Here is a 21,389-nt window from a genome sequence, read left to right as displayed (position 1 = left end):
AAGTATGCTGTCATACATCTTAAGATGTTCATTGCAATGTAGTTTGAATACCAGAAAAAATATTTAATTACATGTTCATGGTACTGGTTAGATAAATTTTGTTATATCAATATAAAGAAATGATATGCTGATAGTAAAAATAAAATCATTGTAAGAGGCATGAAGGAAAAATTTCCAAACTATATAATACTTATTATCGATAAGAGCAAGATGTGGAATAATGTATTGAATTTGCTTACTACTTGTATGAATAATAGATACACAGTATGAGATATTTGAGATACATGCATAATTTTAGAAGGGTCTGGATAGTGATTACCTTTGCAAAGAGAAACTGTGACATGGTACAGAAGAATTTATATTTTATTAGAAATAATTTTTCCATGTTACATTTTTCTAAATATATAGATAACTATTCTTATAAAACTAAGTGTTTCAAATAAATTCAAATTATAGAATTATTTTCAGACAAAGGGGTTGCTAAATGTTTGAATGAGAGGTGAAATAATTAACACACAATGTAAAGCTTCTGAAAATTGAATTGGGCTGATGGAGTTTTATGTTGGTTTTAAGAAAAGAATATACTGTGTTAGAAGCAGGTATTGTATAGTACATAAAGTTTCATTTAAAAAATCATATTTCAGGCGTATTTGGGTGGCTCAGTTGTTTAAGCATCTGCCTTAGGCTCAGGTCATAGTTCATATTTTTGTAAGATAATAATCAGAATAATGAATAATAAAAAGTATGCATAGTTTTTGAATTAGATATAAACCTACAGCAAAAAATATTTTTAGATGATCATTTTTAGAATGGTGGCTTTAAATGTAATAATTAGATTCAAAGAATACAAGTGAAAATGGAAATGTGCTGGATTATTTACAATGAGGTATTATTTTGCTTCATGGACCAAAATGCTAATGCATCTTGCTAACTCCTATTAAGGTCAAGGTATATGGATTTGCTCAAGGTAATAAATAAATGCTATTCACATTAGAATTGTGTCATAGATTGACTAATTGTTCTTTCTTGCTGAATATTTAAACATTTATTTGTTTTATTTATTTCTTTTATTCTCCTCTACCTTTCCCAAACACCTACCAATATACATATGAATATTTCAAAAAATAAGTTGCCAGGAATATGAAAGCAGGGCATATTGTATTTTGTTAATTAAGTAAAGGCGGTTATCTAATCCGTATGGTTCTCAATCAATAGTGGCCCATTATATATATGCTAAAATACAATTATTTTGTAATAAACAGTAGTGAATTTCACTTAATATTCAAAAAATATATAGAGATTTTATATTTGCAGTAATTTTAAATTGATCCAATCAGTTACTCTAAAGTTTGCTTGATATAGTTTGTTATGTGTATTGAACCATGTTCTTGTGGAGCAGCTCAAAGAAATAATGAGCCAGAAATATGGATTAAGTAAATAAAATGATGACGATGACATGCATAATTCACGTATTACTGTACATTTATTTAACTTAAATTCTTGCTTTCACCTGATAGATAAATGTTCATGCTTTCTTTTGGCAGAAGAAAATCCCAAATCATTATAGCATTAGGACTCAGCTCCCTTTTGTTTCAGGTCCACAGGGCAAGAGATGTGGAAGGGCATTTCTATGAAGATGGGTGTGTGAGTCATAAGAACTGATGTTTGAAGCTGGAGTCATGCTAGCTGTCTCTACTCTGGATCCCAAGTGACAGAGGTACATATCCGTCTTATAGAGAACGTGTGCATGTGTGAGTGTGTGTGAGTGTGTGATTATACTAACCTTATCAATCATGGATAGGGCTCATGGGGTAGGTCCTCTTGCCTAGGTCTGAGGACAGTCATGATAAAATCTACACATATCTTAGAGATTTGGGTTTGAATAATTATGTCATTTTCATACCTATAAATAATGACTTAACGAATAATAACTTTAATATGTGATGATTGAATTTTTACTTGATTCAAATTTTAGTGTTCTGCACATTAACTATATGCATGTTAAAGTCCCTAGAAATGAATCATTTGGATGTTATAAATGCTAAGTTCAAAAATATCACCTCTTGTTAGCCTGCTGCTTTTTAGGAAAAAATTTTTCCGGGTTATATGCTGATGTTAATTTTTAAAACTACATGGATCAATGACCAAAGAGTTTAAGTGCTTATTTCCCTGGATATATATTATCCTATTGCTTAGTAGATGTCAATGATATGATACTTACACCTTTCTGATTAAGCGCCTGTTGAACTTTAGATTGCAATAATCAAAGACTTGTTCAATTTAAATTTTAGATTATTTAAGAAGTCTTCAGCAAAAAAAGACATTATAATATGTGATGATTACTGTAGATGTTGGGAAAGAGGCTGTTAAATCCAGTGGGAATGTTCATCAGCATACTGTAATCAGCAACTAGAGAGAATGCTTAATTACAGTTATTTAGGTGACAAGTTGATGTAGTAGTGGCATTGAAAGCAGGAAAGGATGCCTGGATTAACACTTGCAACATGTAAGAGGAAATGAAAACACATCAATATCAAATAAGGATCTCATTATATGACTGCTCATATTGATTTCTCTTATTCTATAAATTCCAAATGCAATTCTCACTATTACTTGCTTAAATATTTCTTTGAGAAACAGCATTTTTCATGAAAAGTAAAATCTTCAATATTAAAGGAGGCTTATTTTATTTTATTTTAATGATTTATCTAGTATTTACTCATTACAAAATAACATTGATTCGACTACCTTACTTCAACTTTTTAGCAGCATAGAACACATGCAATTATTTCTGATTTGTTAAAGAAAACTATTATAATCTGTGTATTTAAAAGGAGAACTCTTAAGTTCTTATAGAGTTTTATCATTCATATTGTCTGTAAATCAGTTTTATAAATCTAATTACTATTATATTAGTTTTTTATGATGGCTGCTGTAACATATTACTTCAAATTGTATGGCTGGAGAAAAAAGCACAGACACACATGCGCACACACACATTCATCCTCTCAGTTCTGGAGGCCAAAAATCTGAAGATGTTAACAGTCTGCAATCCCACTGGGAGATATTGATTTTATTCATTGCCTTTTCCAGCTTCTGGGGACTATCAGCATTCCTGGGCTTGTAGCTGCATCACTCCGATCTCTGACTCTGGTCACATTGCTTCCTTCTCTTCTCTTTGTGTCCTTTATAGGACATGTGACATTTCTTAAAAGACACTTACTATTGAATTTAGGGCCCTCCAGATAATCCAGGATGATCTCCCCTCTCAAGATCCTTAAATGAATTAAATCTGTCAATCCTCTTTTATTAAATAAGGTAATGTTTATACATTTTGGAGATTAGGATATGGACATAGCTTTTGGGCCATCATTCATCCCACTTAACGGCTAATTTTGTGATAGTATAATTGATATATATTTTTATTAGTAGCAAAACAGAATTTTTGAAAGCAGATTCTAATAAGACTGATTAACTGAATATGATATATATTTAAAATCATATTAGTAATGTAGCATGTTTTAATACTGAGTATATTTCTGGGTTACAGTCAATTCCTATAATGATGAGTTTTATTTTAACAGAATATTTCTTGGGATGCCTGGATGGCTCAGCAGTTGAGAGTCTGCCTTTGACTCAGGTTGTGATCCTGGAGTCCTGGGACCGAGTCTCACATCGGGCTCCCTGCATGGAGCCTGTTTCTCTCTCTGCCTGTGTCTCTGCCTCTCTCTCTCTCTCTCTTTCTGTGTCTCTTATAAGTAAATAAATAAATAAATAAAATATTTAGAAAACCTAGAATATTTCTTGATCAAATAAAAATACTTTTTGTCTTTAATTGTTATATTTATCCTTACTCATATAAAAATGGATGTTTCAGTTTTGTTAAGTGGGCATATAGTTATTTTGCACTCTATGAGCCGAGTGTAGTGGTAGACAAGAAAATAAAAGCTTTGCAGCTATTTGGAGCCCAGTAAATTAAACAAAGTAGAAAACAACAATATAATATTGCAAAGTTTGAATACATACATATGTATATATAATTATTATGTATTTTTAATCTTGTTTAACAAATAGATGAGAGAAGATTATAATTAGCCTTGATTCAGTAGGCATATACGGCAAAGTTTTAAGGAGTATGTTGTTGTTGAAAAAAGGTTTTTCAAGATAAGTAAGAGTGACAAAATTCTAAGTAGAAAGAATAGTGCAAGGAATTGACTCATAATGATCCAATTGCAGTAGAGTAAAAGGAGTGACAATAGAATGACCATAGGGGGGTTTTTCAAGCCTTGTCAGTGGAGCTCAGATTTTTAGACTATCATAGAAAAGTCAATAAACATGTCTAAAATGAAAATGGTGTGACCATATTAATTTTTATTTTGATAGGATTATTTGGTAAAATTGTATAGCATAAGTTAAAAGTAGTAAAGGATTGGGGTAAGATGATAATACTCTTACTGATACATTTTTTTTTAATGATTTCATTTATTTGTTCATGAGAGTCACAGAGAGAGAGAGGCAGAGACACAGGCAGAGGGAGAAGCATGCTCCATGCAAGGAACCCGATATGGGACTCGATCCCAGGACTCCAGGATCATGCCCTGGGCTGAAGGCAGGCACTCAACCACTGAGCCACCTAGGCATTCCCATTCTTTTTTTTTTTTTTAATTGAAGTATAGTTGACATACAATATTATATTAGTTTCAAGTGTACAACAGCAATTCAACAACTGCATAAATTACGGTATGTTCACCAAAGTAAGTATAGTTACATCCGACCATATTCCCTCTGCTGTACTTTTCATCTTTGTGAATATAAGGATGCATATAACATTCTTATGACTGGAACTTTACCTCTTAATCCTCTTGACTTCCTTTGCCTATCCCCCATCAACCTCCCTTCTGACAACTACCGTTTTGTTCTCTGTATTATAAATTTCTCTTTTTGTTTTGTTTATTTTGTGTGTGTGGTTTTTTTTTAAGATTCTTTTTAAGATTTTTTTTAAGATTTTAAGATTCATAATATGGTATTTGATATGGTATTTGTCTTTGTCTGAGTTACTTTACTTAATATAATTCTCTCTAGGTCCATTCATGTTGTCATGAATGACAAGTTCTTACTCTTTTTTATGTCCAAGTAATATTCCTATATATATGTGTGTGTGTGTGTGTATGTATAATATACACACATCACAACTTCTCTATCCATATATCTATTGATAGAAACCAAATCATTTTTATTTCTTGTATATGTCTTCTCAACTAATTCAGGCTTTGGAGTTTTGGAGTTTGGGTCATTCGGCTAGAAAGGAGAATAATGTGAGCTGACCCACAGAGAACTGTAGAGTAGTAGTATAAAAGAAAACAATATTGAAGGTAGTGAAAATATGATTGGCAATCAAATGAATGGTTAAAAACATGAGGTTATGAGCAGAGAGAATATATCATTGTCCAGGGTATAGATTCCAACTAGGGTTTTTAAATTTTTTTTAAAAAAGTACCCAGAAAGGAGAAAAAAGTAAGAGATACCTCCTGAAACACAAATAAAGATTGAGATTGGATCTCATAAGCTGCTCTTACTATATAGTAAGAGAAATATCACAATCATCCAAAACATAAATTAGAGCCCAAAAATTCCTAGAATTCCCTCTTTATTTGCCTCTTTCTCTGTATCAGTATTATCACTTGGTCAATCAGAAAGTCATATCGATGTGAATCCCCATATATGTTTTGATTCAGGTATTTCTTTCTAACCATACTGACCTATGTACTTATCAGCCAGTGAACATCTCTATACTTTCTCTAATTTCATGAGTTTTCTCTGATTTCAATCTTGTTCCTAATTTATATTTTGCTCATGCTTGCAATATGAGCTATCTCAAGAAAACTCTGGCCACAGAACTCACATGTTTAAATCCAGTCAATGTCTATGTACAGTGCTCTGTACATGGTCCTGTTCAAGTGGATGACATTCAAGTCCCATGATTACGTAGATCTAACTAAAGCCTCTCTTACCTCTGAAATTCTATATGCCTTATTCATACTCTCAGTTTTCCGTAGCATGCCCTTTCTGTTCTTGCTTGTACTAAGCTTTCTGGAACCTTTTTGCTTGTTTTGAGTCAGCACACCTTGGATTATACTCCCCTCCTCAGTACTGAAGGAGCATATCTCTAAAAGAACACTTGTTTGCTATACATTAAAATATCCCCGTAGATTATACTGTGCCCACTCTCCAGACTATAAATACTGACAGTAGCTAATACTTATCTCATTTGTCCTTACATTGTCAACCTTTATCACTGGCATTCAGTAGATACTTATTTTTTTAATGGAACTTACGTGATTATTTACTTAGATATTTCTTTGAAAATGGAAAAGCATATCTTAGACTGGTAGTATGTAGGACTTATATTCATAATATATTTATAGACTTATTCAAACAATATTAAGAAAATAAGCAATTCGGAAAAACTGAGTATTGATGGAGAGAGGTGGGTGGGAGATGGACTAGATAGATGAGTTGGTGGGTATTAGGGAGGTCACTAATGATGAGCACTGGGTGTTGTACATAAGTGATGAGTCACTGAATTCTCTTCCTGAAACTGATATTGCACTGTATGTTAACCAACTAGAATTGAAATTAAAAAAAAAAAAAAAAAAAGAAGAAAACCAATTTGTAAAACCAATGGGAAGAAAATTTGGACATTTTAACAAAGAATTAATACACATAGCAAACAGGCTAATGAAAAGATGTTCAAAATCATGAGTTATCATAAAAATGCTCATAAAAGGGATGCCTGGGTGGCTCGGCGTTTGAGTGACTGCCTTTGACTGCGGGTGTGATCCCGGAGTCCAGAATCGAGTCCCACATCGGGCTCCTGCATGGAGCCTGCTTCTCCCTCTGCCTGTGTCTCTGCCTCTTTCTCTCTCTGTTTCTCATGAATAAATAAATAAAATATTTTTTTAAAATGCTCATTAAAACCAAATCTCAGAATCTAGCATACACTCATTAGTATGGCTAAAATTAAGATTGACTATATTAAGCATTGATGATGATATGAGAATTTTACCTATTGCTGGCAGAAGTTAAAGATAGTATAGTAGTTTTAGAGATCAATTTTTCATTTTCGGTGAAGTCAATAAGACAATTAACCATATGAGCCAGCAGTCCAACTCATAGTTTTTTTTTATCTAAGAGAATGTATATTTGCATAGAGACCTGTACAGTTTTACTCAAATAGCTGCAAATTTGCAAATATTATTGTATAACGAATCTGTGGTATATACGTTAGAGAGAATACTATTCAGCAATACACAGGAATAATAAATCCCAACAATGTAACCTGAATCTCATAAGCAATATGTTAAATGAAAAAAATCAGATACTAAAAGCTACCTGGTATGAGTTCCTTTGTAGGCAATTCTAGAAAACACGAAACTATAGTTAAGAAAGCAGTTCAGTGGTTAATTTTAAGAGGAAATCAAAGATAAAATATGAAGAGCAGCAGTTATAAAACTATTAAGTGTATTTAAAATTCTCCCATAGATTTGTTCTAAAGAGGTCAATAATTCCCTTCAAACTTTATTCAGAATTGTGGAACCCTTATTAGCTTAAATTCCTACTGTGAGGAAGTTGGACAATTCACTATTCACTCTCCTCTGATTTTCATATTCAAAAACTAAACCATAGCAGAATATGAGCGGCATTGTTTCCCATTGCTTATTTTATCAAAGAAGAATGAGTAGTCAGGAAGAGTCAAATATTTGTATGCCTTGGGGCAGATATTGATGGCATGGATTTAAGAAATATAAATTCATAGTTCTCTGTCAGTAATGGAATGGACACAGCATGCATCTCGTTCTTCATTGCTTTAGGTTATCAAATGATCACATGTTCAATAAAACATATTCTTGTCATGTAAATATTTTTCTGATAACCATTATATTTTCTCTACCTTAACTCTTTTTTATTACTCTTGGAAACATTTTAGAGTGATCTGTTTTCCAAATGGAACTTTGGAATATTTGGGTAACTAGCTTCTTAATGCTATGGCTTTAGACTAAATGGTTAATTGCATTCTTTTTTAGTTATTTTAGTATATATTTAAACTATTCATTTTATCTGTGCCTTTGATACAGCCATTTCTGTCTCTGAGGAAGCTGCAAATCACAAGTACCTGTTTAAATTTGTAGGATATATCGGTTTGGGAGAGTGAATTGAAATGAAACTTTCTATTTATTGCATTACATATTATCTATAACCATTATGGAAACATCAATCTCAACTAGGATTTATACTGCCTCAGGAAACTATAATTCTGCTTCAATAAAATCTTTCTTCTACAACAATGGAAATTCTAAATCTGATCATTTAGGAGATTTTTGGCTGCAAGAATAGAAAAACATTGAGCCAAATTGGCTTTATAATAAAGCAGTAGTTCCCAAAATGTGGCCCCCAGCACAGAATAGCAGCATCACTAAGGAACTTGTAGGGATGCAAATTTTCTAGTCCCACCATAGACACAGTAACTCAGATATTTGAGGATTGAGAACAACAATTTTTGTTTTAACAGGCCCTTAAGATGATTTTGAAAATCTCCAACTAAAATATATTATTCAAAAAAAGAGCAAATGCAGACATGGAGCAGGCTCCAGTTTGTGAAATAATTTAGGTTTTGTGGACATTGTTTGGCAAAATAATTAAAAGTGAATGTTGAAAAACAGAATTTAACTTGGAAAAATGAGCTTTTGCTTAAGTAAGCAATCTCGTATTTTGGGACAAAAACTGTTTGCATTGGTTTGAAAACATTTCTAAGGATACAATGAAGTTTTTGTTGTGGTGGTAGTCCATTTTGCTCCAAAGGCTTCACTTCCTGCCAAAACTAAACTAAACTGAAATCCTGAAATAATTAATTGTCAAGTTGATGTAAATGGTCTTAGTCCTTAACATTTAAAGCATACTTAGCTGATCTCAATTTTCAATCCTTTCTCTGGTCCTTGTAAGTTCAAACTAGAGAATGGATTATTAATTCCACCTGAGAGGTACCTTGACTCCATGAGATCAGTTTAAAAGTGAGAGTTTAAAGTGGATATTGTAGAACGTATTTATCCAAAAGTTCAAACCTTTTTATATAGGGGAAATTTCCCCTTCAGAGTTTGAGTGTTGGTGCTTGTTTTCTACCGACAGCTCTTTTATTGACCATCTACTTGATTTGTTTTCATTAGCTACAGGTCTTACAGAACAGATATATACATATATATATATATATACACACACATCTATACATATACACACACATTTTTTTAACACACTGTGTCTACAAATGTCATTTTCAAGAGATTCTCTCTGGTGTGTAGGAGCCTCTACCTGTTTTATCTGTGAAGCTTTTTCTAGATATTTTCTGCTATTGTTATTTGTTCAGTTAGGAGTTGGCAACATGGAAATGGAGATATTTACTATTAAGATTTTTTTAAAGATTTTATTTATTTATTCATGAGAGACAGAGACACAGGCAGAGGGAGAAGCAGGCTCCATTCAGGGAAACTAATGTGGGACCTGATTCCGGGTCCCCAGGATCATGCCCTGAACTGAAGGAAGTGCTAAACCGCTGAGCCACCTGGGCTCCCTACTATTAAGATTTTTATTTTGGGGGACTCCTGGGTGACTCAGCGGTTGAGCATCTGCCTTTGGCTCAGGGCATGATCCTGGAATCTCAGGATCGAGTCCCACATCGGGCTCCCTGCATGGAGCCTGCTTCTCTTTCTGCCTCTCTCTCTCTCTCTCTCTCTCTCTCTCTCTGTGTCTCTCATGAATAAATAAAGAAAATTAAAAAAATATTTTTTAGTTTTGTTTTATATTAACTCCCCTATATCTGGCTAGGGCCAGTCACCAAAAATAAGGAGAAAACTGAGGTTTCCTGTGTTTCAGGATTTATTTTTCAGTGCTTTCTTAAGATTTTATAAAGACTAATCTTGCTATCTGGATGTGAGAGAAACTTCAGCTATTATATTATTGCATCTTTTTTTTTTTTTTTTTTTTTTTATTTAGGATAGTCACAGAGAGAGAGAGAGAGAGGCAGAGACATAGGCAAAGGGAGAAGCAGGCTCCATGCACCGGGAGCCTGACGTGGGATTCGATCCCGGGTCTCCAGGATCGCGCCCTGGGCCAAAGGCAGGCGCCAAACCGCTGTGCCACCCAGGGATCCCTGATTGCATCTTAATTGATGTCTGTGTCTTTCCAGCTTTGAGTTAGGTTATGCAGAATCTCTTCTGTTCGTTTATCCTTGGGAATGCCAGGCTTCAGAAAGAGAAGTGGGCAACATGTATAGTAATTAATCTCCTTTCTCATTGTTTTGGTATTTTCTGCTTTTTATCATTAGAGTTAGGTTTGATTTGGGGTTGATGATATATTAATTTAGGTCCAGCTGACATAATTTATGGGTTTAGTACAGAAAAAATAATCAGGATAGCAGTTCTTTTCAGCAATGTACCAGATTGGAATCATTCAATTCTATACATCCTCAGATACTAGAACATTAAAAGGATGTGCTCCTTTATCTATTTTCCATCAGCAGTGCAGTTAGTAGAAGTACCACCTGAACAGTAATGGAATCTTCTAGTCTTTACCCTAGAGTATTGGAAAAGTTTTATCCTATATTTTTCTGTCTCTTTTTCTTGGTAGGTGAGACATTTGAAGGGTTTATTCCCATTGATTATCTTGAAAACCCTAATACCCTAAAACAATGTATGTATTTACTTCATAGAGTTATTCTCTCTCTCTCTCTCTCTCTCTCTCTCTCTCTCTTCAAGTCCCATTTTGGTGTTGTATCCTTTTGAAGAGATCAAGTAATTGACCCAAACTGTAACAAATCCTTTCATATGGTAAATTTTAGAATCCAAAGTAATAGTAATTGTGAAAGGGATTTATTTTTGTTTTTTTGTTTTGTTTTGTTTTGTTTTGTTTTGTTCTTTTTCCTGCTTGGAAATGTTCCATGACTCTGACATCTACAAGATGAAAAGCAAACTCCTTTGGGTGACTCATGAGGTCCTCCATGGCCTGATGACTGCCCCCTCCTCCACTCTCTTCTCTGGCCACACCTATTCTTTCTTTCTTTCTTTTTTTTTTTTTGAAAAAAATGACTTTTTAATTTCATGTTATATATAAATGTAGACAAAATTATCTAAAAAATATATATACAATTAAAAATTCACCATGACAATTGCTGTGCAGTAAGATTATGCTAGAATTTTAAGATTTTCTTTAATTTCCAAATATTCTCTAATTAGTGTCTTAATTCAATAATCTTAAAAACATAATAAAGAAAGGTGAATTTTTCTGGATATCCCTTCCAACACTGTCTACGACAGAGGTGGAGTTTCTTTTTTTTTTTTTTCTTTTTTAAATAATTTTTTACTGGTGTTCAATTTACCAAGATACAGAATAACACCCAGTGCTCATCCCGTCAAGTGTCCCCCTCAGTGCCCATCACCCACTCACCTCCACCCCCCCGCCCTCCTCCCCTTCCACCACCCCTAGTTCGTTTCTCAGAGTTAGGAGTCTTTATGTTCTGTCTCCCTTTCTGATATTTCCCACATATTTCTTCTCCCTTCCCTTATATTCCCTTTCACTATTATTTATATTCCCCAAATGAATGAGAACATACACTGTTTGTCCTTCTCCGATTGACTTACTTCACTCAGCATAATACCCTCCAGTTCCATCCACGTCGAAGCAAATGGTGGGTATTTGTCGTTTCTAATGGCTGAGTAATATTCCACTGTATACATAAACCACATCTTCTTTATCCATTCATCTTTCGATGGACACCGAGGCTCCTTCCACAGTTTGGCTATTGTGGACATTGCTGCTATAAACATCGGGGTGAAGGTGTCCCGGCATTTCATTGCATCTGAATCTTTGGGGTAAATCCCCAAAAGTGCAATTGCTGGGTCGTAGGGCAGGTCTATTTTTAACTCTTTGAGGAACCTCCACACAGTTTTCCAGAATGGCTGCACCAGTTCACACTCCCACCAGCAGTGGCCACACCTATTCTAACCTTAAACTCTGCACATGTTAAATTCTCTTGCAATTCTTCAACCTTGTAGGGTGTTTCATGTCTTAGTACGTGATGAAAAGAGTGTCTTAGTACACTCTTTTCCTCACAGTGATGCCCTTACCACCCACTCTAGACTGTCTTGGTAATGTCTTCTTTCTCCTTTAGGTCCTAACAGGATATCACCTCCCCTGTGAAGCCCACCCTGATTACTAACAGGTTTGGAAGCTCCCCTCCAGTGCAGTACCTTGTATACTGGTCCTTTACAACAGTGATTATATTATATCATATTTGGCTCTTTTAAGTTGTATTAATATCTTCACTGCACTGAAGTTTTTGTGGACAGGGATCATGTCACTTCTCATTCATTTACATTTCTTTTTTTTTAAGATGTTATTTATTTATTCATGAGAGACACAGAGAGAGGCAGAGACATAGGCAGAGGGAGAAGCAGGCTCTATGCAGGGAGCCCCATGTGGGACTCGATCCTGGGATTCCTGGATCACACCCTGAGCCAAAGGCAGATGCTCCCTAGTTTCTACCCATCTGTTGGCCACTGCTCTCTACAAAGTTCTATTCTTAAGTAAAAGACATTTGCAAAGCACAAAACATAATGCTTTAGGAGACAGGGGAATCCTAGATAAGATAATTTTTAAAAGTGTATATGGGAATATAAAACAAAACAAAAAACAAGACAGTACATGGAGTTTATTTGCTAATATTTTTAGGATAGGATTTCCAGAGAAAGAGATATTTTGATAGGCATTAAATTCTTTCTACTGGGAAATATAAGCTGATTCCCCAATCTGCAGCAACATTGCATACCTTGTCTTCCATTCTGTGGCTCTTTTAGATAACGTGCCTTTAACAGGAAAGAATACTATGTAAGTTCTCTATGACCAAAAAAAAAAAAAAAAAAAAGAGGACAGTACATCATAGGTAAACATAGCCACATGAAGAAAACATCACTCTTACATCTGATATCTACAATTAGATGTATGAGTCTAGAAATTGATTCCAAATATATTTTTAATAAATATTTATGTTATCCTATCTGTAGAAGTAGATGAGATTTGCTGTTACTCTTCCCACCCACTGAATGAAATGACTATTAACTTCTAATTAGGAAATTATTTCATTTTTTTGATACAATAATAAAATCTAAGATGTTCTGGAAAGAATATTTTTAAGTTGAGTTGAATTACATTATTTTTTCAGCAGTCTGTGGGTATGAAGAAAAATTTAGGGAGATGTTTTAAAAAGGTAATATGAATATTTGTAGAGTCAGTGAACACTCAAAATCACTGTTTAGATATAATATAAATAGAATAGATCCTATCACCTTAAAATGGATTTTTTGTATATAAATATGATTCTATTTATTTTCAAAGTAGAGTGCATTTATTGTGAGGGCACTTTATTATAATTTTTTATGTTGTGAAAATATTTATGTAGATGTAATTTATGAACTTTTATTAGAAACTTTTTAAGGCTTTGCATAATTTACAATTTTATTATAATTCATCAAACAGAATTGCTTCTACCTTAATACTTTTAATTTATTGTCTTACTTATAAATAAGATATGTACAGAAGCATACATAAATAGAGGACATTGTTGATATTTTTATTTGAACAATTGTTCAGTTAATAATAAAAAAGTATAGTTTCTATTTTACCTTCTCTTAAATGCTCTTCACTGATGCTTTTTGTTTATGTAGATCCAAGTTTCTCCTATATAATTTTCCTTCTTTCTAGAGAATTTTAAATTTCTTGTAGCAAATCTGCTGTGAACAAATGCCTCAATTTTTGTTTGAGAACGTCTTTATTTCTCTTTTACTTTTGATGGATAATTTTGCAGGGTACAGAATCTAGGTTGGTGGATTTTTTTCTCAAAACTTTAAATATTTCATTCTGCTTGCTTCTTGCTTGCATAATTGAGAAGTTAGTTGTGATGCTTACCTTTGTTCTTCTATATGTTAAATTTTTTCTCCTGTTTCTTTCAGGAATTTTTTTTTTTGCCTTTTATTTTCTATAATTAGCAAATTATATGCCAACCTATAGTTGTTGGTTTGTTTTAGCTTTTATTCTGTTTGATATCCTCTGAGATTTCTGGATCTATGTTTTTGTGTCCAACATTAACTTTGGAAAATTCTCAGTCATGATCATTTCAAATATTTCTTCTGTACTTTTCTTTCTTCTTTTGGTATTCCTATTACATGTATGTTGTCCCACAGTCCTTGAATATTCTGGTGGGTTTGAGTTATTTCTGTCTTTGTTTTCTTTGACTTTCAGTTTTGAGGATTCTGTTGATATGTCCTATAGCTCAGAGATTCTTTCCTTATCCATGTCCAATCTACTATTAAGTCCATCAAAAGCATTCTACATTTCCATTATAGTGTTTCTTTATCTATAACATTTTTTTTAGGGGGGAAATCTTCCTTAGGATTTCTGTTTATCATGCCTATCTATTCTTACATGCTATCACTTTATCCATGACAGCCCATTACAGTCCTCCTTAGGATATTAATCATAGTTGTTTTAAATTCCTTGTTTGATAATTTCAATGTGCCTGCCATATCTGGTTATGATACTTGTTTTGTATTTGAAAATAGTGATTTTTGCTTTTTTATGCCTTGCAATGTTTTCATGATAGCCAGATAATGTATCAGGTAAAAGGAACAGCTTTAGTAATGTGTTGAGGTGTGGGGACAGGGTAAGAAATCTGAAATAGTACTTTGATCAGGTCTCAGTCTTTTAATAAATCTATACCTTTGGAGTGAATTTCATAAGTGTTTCTCATTTTTTTTTCTTCCCTTCTTAGGCATGGGACATTTTGGCTAGAGTGGGTGGGTATTTTCCTTCCCTATGTGGAAGGCTAAAGCCAGTTGAAGTTGGGTTTTCATCTTCCCCATGTAAATCTGACTTTGATAATTCTCCAGTACATTAGGCTCTGGTTACCTGGTTTCATCTGTAAGCAGGTCTTGTTAAGAACAGAGTTCTCTGGCATATTTTAAATGGTTCCTTCTTCATCCTCCTGTAGGAAACCCAAGGGGATTTTTTCTCTGATATTTAGTATGGGAACCTGGTTGAGCTTCTCAAGGTAAATCTTAAAATATTGTTAGGGCCCCTCTAGACTCTGTCCTCTGGAATTTTTAACTCAGAGTTGTCACAATACTCCTGCAATAAGAGTGGAAGAGACAACTTCCAAATTCTTCACATGTCTGAGCTGAACTGAAAGTGTCATATCTAAATAAAAATCTGTTATTTATTTATTTATTTATTTATTTATTTATTTATTTATTTATTTATTATGTCTCTTGGCTAAATTTTGTTATTTCATTTTTCCATATGTTTTATAGTATTTTTATGAAAGTGGGTATCTTTTTGGAAAAACAGAGACAGATAAATTTTTTTTAAATATTTTATTTATTTGTTCATGAGAGACACAGAAAGAGTGAGAAAGAGACAGAGACACAGGCAAAGGTGAAGCAGGTTCCATGCAGGGAGCCTGACATGGGATCCGATCCTGGGTCTCCAGGATCAGGCCCTGGGCTGAAGGTGGCACTAAACTGCTGAGCCACCTGGGCTGCTCAGATAAATACATTTTTTATACCTGAAAATGTATCTATCTTTTCTTTTTCTCAATCTTTAGTGTCGTACTTTCAATTAGTCTCCACAGAAGTATTTCTGGGTTGTGTGTGGTGGTAGTGGTGGTGGTGTGCACTATGATTAACCTCAGTATATCTCAGCCTGCATGGTCCTCAAGGCATAATTTATGATTAAGGTGGGGGCTGGCTTGGCATAGGCTTTTTCTCAATATCTATTCCACTATAAGCTTTAGGTCTTTCTTTGACATTATATTCTTTGGAGATTATCTATAAAGAAAAAGGAGCACTCTCAGAAGTAAATACTGTTAACTTTTTACCTTATACTTGCTACCTGAATGTTTAAAATGAATCTGATTAAGCCACAGTCTTATGCAGGCACTGTGTCCCTGATTTTCAGAGTTTTAGACTTCCATGGCATTTTTTTCCTTCCTCATCTTTAGTACTAGACCTAGCACTTAGTCCTACTGCTTCCCATTTAGTAGAGGATATTTCTTTGTTCTCTTTCTACAGCAGCACTGAACTTACACCTGAGATATCAGAATCCAAGTTTTTGTTGCCCTTTTCTCAAAGATAAAGGCATTTGTTTTGTGGGGCTTTTTGTTTGCAAACTCTCCATCTATGTTTAACATCTTAAGGCCCCACATTTTCTAACAAAAATGCCGAGGACACTGGTGAAAAGCCATTAAAGCTGATGAATTAAGAACAAAAAGTCATCTACTACCACAAAGGGTAGGAGTTAAGTGCTGAGCCTAGAACTAGATATGGGGACTGGAAGGAACAGGGCCGGATCAGCCAATCTTCTGAGACTAAGAGACACAATGCCTGCCTGCATAAGACCAGTTTAATTAGACAGATGTCCCTTGTCCCCACCATCAGGTAGCAATATTGGGTAAAAACGAATTATGGGTACCTCTAGGAGTGCTCCGTTGTCTCTGTAGGCATCCTTAATCAAAGGACAACACAAAAGGAAGATCTACTCCAAGCCTCCACCAGTTATCTATCTGAAGTCTTCATAGCTGAGCCTAGGTCTATCTGTTATAAGTAAGGAATGTTCACATCCTGTATCTCATCAGGTGCCTGCCTTTCCATAGATCAATGATTGATTGGTAGTGTTGCCACCTCAACTTCTGGATAGTTTTGAATAAAGTTGTGAACTTACTGTTTTCCTGGCTTTTTGTTTTTGTAAAATTGTGAGAATCTTTCTGATCTTTTTATCTCTAAGTGAAATCCAATCATCCTTTTAAAAATCCATCTGCCTTTTAAGACATACTTTTGGCAAGTGGGTTATTATAAATTGCTCCTTAATAGCCAGAACAGGAAATCAAGCCATTTTTTCCCCTCACTTATTTGATTTGTTGTAGATTCTTCCAACATTCACACTAATTTGTTTCTTCAGTTTTCAGATGATTTCATTAATTATAAAACATTTCTTCACTATTGTCTCATTTGCAGGTTTATTCTGTGATTCCTAATAAAAGATTTGGGGCAACATGAAGGTATTTGCCTCTTCATATATGTTATTTCTGATTCTGTTTCTCTGTATCTATCTATCATCTATCTATCTATCTATCTGCCTATCTATCTATGTATCATCTATCCTTATTTTGTTTTGGAAATAAGCTCTAATTGCTGCTCCCAAATGCTGGCTTTATTATTCATGCAACAAATGGTTCAATGTGTGAATATTATAATATGGCTTTAGTTATGAATCCAACTTCAATAATTCTTAAGCTTTTGTTCTGTGAGTCAGGTAAGCATGTTTTCTTAGAAGATAGTTTCATAGAAAGCACAAAACTGAGCGTGCACCTTGTGTACATTTATCAGTGCTATGGACTGATTGCCTGTGTCATTCCTCTGCCCCTAAATTCGTATATTGAGATTTTAATCTCCAATGTGATGCTGTTTGGAGATGGGGCCTTTGGGAGATAATTAGGTCATGCAGGTGGAACCTTTATCATAGGATTAATGCCCTTATAAGAAGAGATAGGAAAGAGCTTCCTCTCCCTTTCTCTCTGTCTTTGCCTGTCTCTCTCTCTTTGTCTATCCCTGTCTCCATCATGTGAGAATATAACAGGAAGATGATCCTTTGGAAACCATGGAAAGTGACCTCACCAGATGCTGGATCTGTTGACACCTTGACCTTGGACTTCCTGGTCTCCAAAACTATTAAAAACAAATTTCTATTGTATAAGTCACATAGCTTATATTACTTTTGTTACAACAGACCAAACTAAGACAAATGATATTGCATTTTGGATTATAATTTGCTCTATCAACTTTGGGCTTGCAGTAATCATAGTGTTGAAAAAGTGAATGGGGAGAAAACATTGATAAGGCCATTTTGGAGGATAATTAAGTAGGATGATTGTTCTCTTTTGCTTTGGATTATCTCAGAGACTTCATTTACAACTTGTGAATTTAGGGATTGTTGAGCTCATTTCTTAACCCAGCATTTATGCTTATATTTCCATAATCTCCAGATGCATGGATTTCTTACTTCTAATAAGAGAGTATAAGAATGAAACAAGAACAATAATCAGAAAGTCTGTTTCTGCTTCTGTAAAGTTGAGTGGATAAAGTTAACATTATTATGTTTTATATTCTTATGAAATATTCTAGTGTCTGAGTAAATTTCTCAAATTCCAAGCAATCTGGGTCAATGTTCTCTAGCAGTTTCTGAGACTTTTCTGCTTATATCAACATTTTTAATTTTTCCTAAATTCACCAGCAGGCTCTGTCCATTAGAGTCAAGAAAAATCTTTCTCTTTCCTTCATTTTTACATGTTGATAGATTTTAATTTAACCTATCTGCGAGGTTGTCATACTTTCTGTAAGATCTCCTTTGATTCTTCATGCCAGTTTGTCAGTTGGTGATTCCAAACTGCTACACTGGGCTTGCAATCTTTAAAACATTACTTCAGTTTGAGTTCTATTTTAACTTTCCACCGTCATTCTTCATGAAAGCTTTAAATGAAATATTGACACTTTCTATATTCATTTAAAATATTATATGCATCCTCTGCAGTTCTTCACACTTTTGCATGAAATAATTTCAAACATAGGGATATATAATTTTACAGATAATTCTTATCAGTTTGAGCTTTCCCTGACAAGCTATTAGTCTTTGAAATATTTTACCCAATGCTATGAAGTACTGTCAGAGAAGAAGCGGGATTCATTGCTTCCATATTCGTTTGGGCAGAAATAGAATGTCATTATAGGCATTTATCATTTTTCACAAACTCAGAATTTTGGTAAATTAAGTGCATCTGGGTCTTCTGTTGGGTCATCACAATTAGCACCTAAACAATATAAGTGTGAAGTATCATTTATCAGGCTTCATAATGAATTCATGTCCTTGTTTTATCTTTATGATAGTTATACCCCCCCAAACCTTTATCAACTTCAGCACTTAAAATCTATGAAAAGCTGAGAGTACTGTTGAGGAGTTAATACTGGGATATTTTTTATAGTAAGCTTAAATATGCAAATCATTATTTCTTTTTACTAAAACTCACTGTTTAAACGAGAACAATGTATTAATTATTTTATAAAAGTAAGTTTCATGTTTATAGGAATATTTCAGTTTTTTACTTGTACAGGACTAGCAGCTGGTAGAGTACTTTATATACAAAAGGGGCTTATGTAGCTACTGTTGAAGTAAAAGTTTGAATCAATTATTAAACATGGTTCATAGTATTTGAAAGATTACTTGAGTAAGTATCCAAGTTTTAGTTCTGGTTCTGATTTTTGACTTAGTCTTTTGGGACCTCAGCTGCCTCATTAGTAAGATTAGAGTGTTGGATTCATTGGTTTTCAAGGAGGCTCTTAAAAAAAACTTTAGTTATATCATTTACTTTAGATACTCTCAGAAATATTTCTTATAATCCTGTTTTCTACTTTTTTCCTTGAATTAGTGACATTTTTTTTCTTACTGCATTTGAATTAGAATAGAAGTTGGAAAAGAGCATTCAGAGCCAAGTTAACATAAAAGTGTGCATAATTCTAAATTGGTTTTTGGTTCTAGGCTTGTTTTCTTGTTTTGAGTGATTTTTCAAATAAGTACTTAAGATACATACTTTTATTTATTTATTTTACAATTCAGAATTTCATAATATGATGAATAAAGTGTTCTGTCTACATAATGGGGAATATATAACTAGTTTCAGCAAGGATAGAAGTAGAAACTCTTAATAAGTGAGCATATTTAGGAGTCTATAAAATATAGCCTTGTACACTGATAAAAATTCAAAATAAAATTCTAGAAGTTAATTTCAAAATGATAACCCTATTTGGGGGGGTGATGCTGGATAGTAATTAACTAAATGATAATATGATACTGTCTGGTTCTAATTCATTAATGCTTCTCATGAAATAACAAATACAATGTTACATTGAAAAATATAAATAATTTATGGTAAATTGTGTTCATAATTTTTTCTATAATATGAATTGGATAAAAACTTATTATTTTAGGATTTCTCACATATATCATTAAAGTAGTTGGTAAATTTAGGATTTAATACATGGAACATATGCCGTATGCAATTTAGAGTTATTTTATATTTCAGTTAGCTAATAAGTTTTGTGATCTATATTATATTTAAAGAAGTTATGGCAAAGCTGATCATTTCATTTTAATAACTAATTAAACTTAATATGAAAGATTTGGCTTAGCTGCCAATGTTCTTTAATTTTATGGAAGATCATATGAAAGTATTAAATTACTTTGTCATTTGCTTTGGGATAAAAGTTGGGGGTAAAATAGATATTTTTTTCCAGTCTAATAAACAAGTTTAGTAATTTAGAGCAATTTCAGTTACCTTTTAAAGAGTTCAAAATATGAGGATATCAATAAAGAACTACTAGTGACGTCATGCAGTTTTTTTAGACCTGATCCAAGTTGCTCATAATCATATATTAGGATAAAATATTTACCTACTCTATTCCAATATTACTTATAGACTGATAATATCCCTTGGCGTGTATGTATATTTTTTAAATCAGAAGTTTAAAATATAGCTAATATAAACTAAAGGAACTATCTTTTATTTTTTACTTATTTATTTTTAAAATATTTTATTTATTTATTAGAGAGAGAACACAAGTGGGAGGGACAGAAGAGAGGGAGAAGGAGACAATTTCTAATAGGCTCCACAATGAGCACAACCCTGAGACTATGACCTAAGCCAAAACTAAGAGTTGGTCACCTAATCAACTGAGCCACTCAGGCACCCAAACAATCTTTTAGAAGAAATCATGGTATCCTCAATTTTAATTTAAAACAAACAGCTCGGGCAGCCCTGGTGGCGCAGCGGTTTAGCTCTGCCTGCAGCCCGGGGTGTGATCCTGGAGACCCGGATTCTGGAGACTCAGTATCGAGTCCCACGTCAGGCTCCCTGCATGGAGTCGGCTTCTTCCTCGGCCTGTGTCTCTGCCTCTCTTTCTCTCCCTCTCTCTCTCTCTCTCTCTCTGTCTCTATGAATAAATACATAAATCTTAAAAGTAAATAAATAAAACAAACAGCTCTTTGCATTAATGTTTACTTGAGTTTAGAAAATTAAAATAACTGAGAATAAATATGTAAAATGCACACCTTAAGATCTGTCACCAGAAAGTAAATAGTAAAAATAGAATATGAATAAATTTCTAATAAAAATATAGGGATGCCTGGGTGGCTCAGCGGTTGAGCATCTGTCTTCAGCTCAGGGTGTGATCGAGTGCCACATG

At 33.7% G+C, this 21,389-nt stretch overlaps 1 long non-coding RNA gene across 1 annotated transcript in view; it reads left to right on the top strand.

The window, feature by feature from the left end:
• The window catches only part of LOC111098184, a 358,173-nt gene that overhangs the window by 289,802 nt on the left and 46,982 nt on the right, over positions 1-21,389 (top strand). Inside the window, exon 4 of the long non-coding RNA XR_005367476.1 lies at positions 1,597-1,717. This is a non-coding gene — a long non-coding RNA (uncharacterized LOC111098184). The remainder of the gene's footprint in view (positions 1-1,596; positions 1,718-21,389) is intronic.

This window comes from Canis lupus, chromosome 12 (genome assembly GCF_011100685.1).
Source record: "Canis lupus familiaris isolate Mischka breed German Shepherd chromosome 12, alternate assembly UU_Cfam_GSD_1.0, whole genome shotgun sequence".
Lineage (NCBI taxonomy): Eukaryota > Metazoa > Chordata > Mammalia > Carnivora > Canidae > Canis > Canis lupus.
The sequence above is the reverse complement of the archived record's forward strand: the minus strand, read 5'-3'. Positions and strand labels throughout refer to the sequence as shown.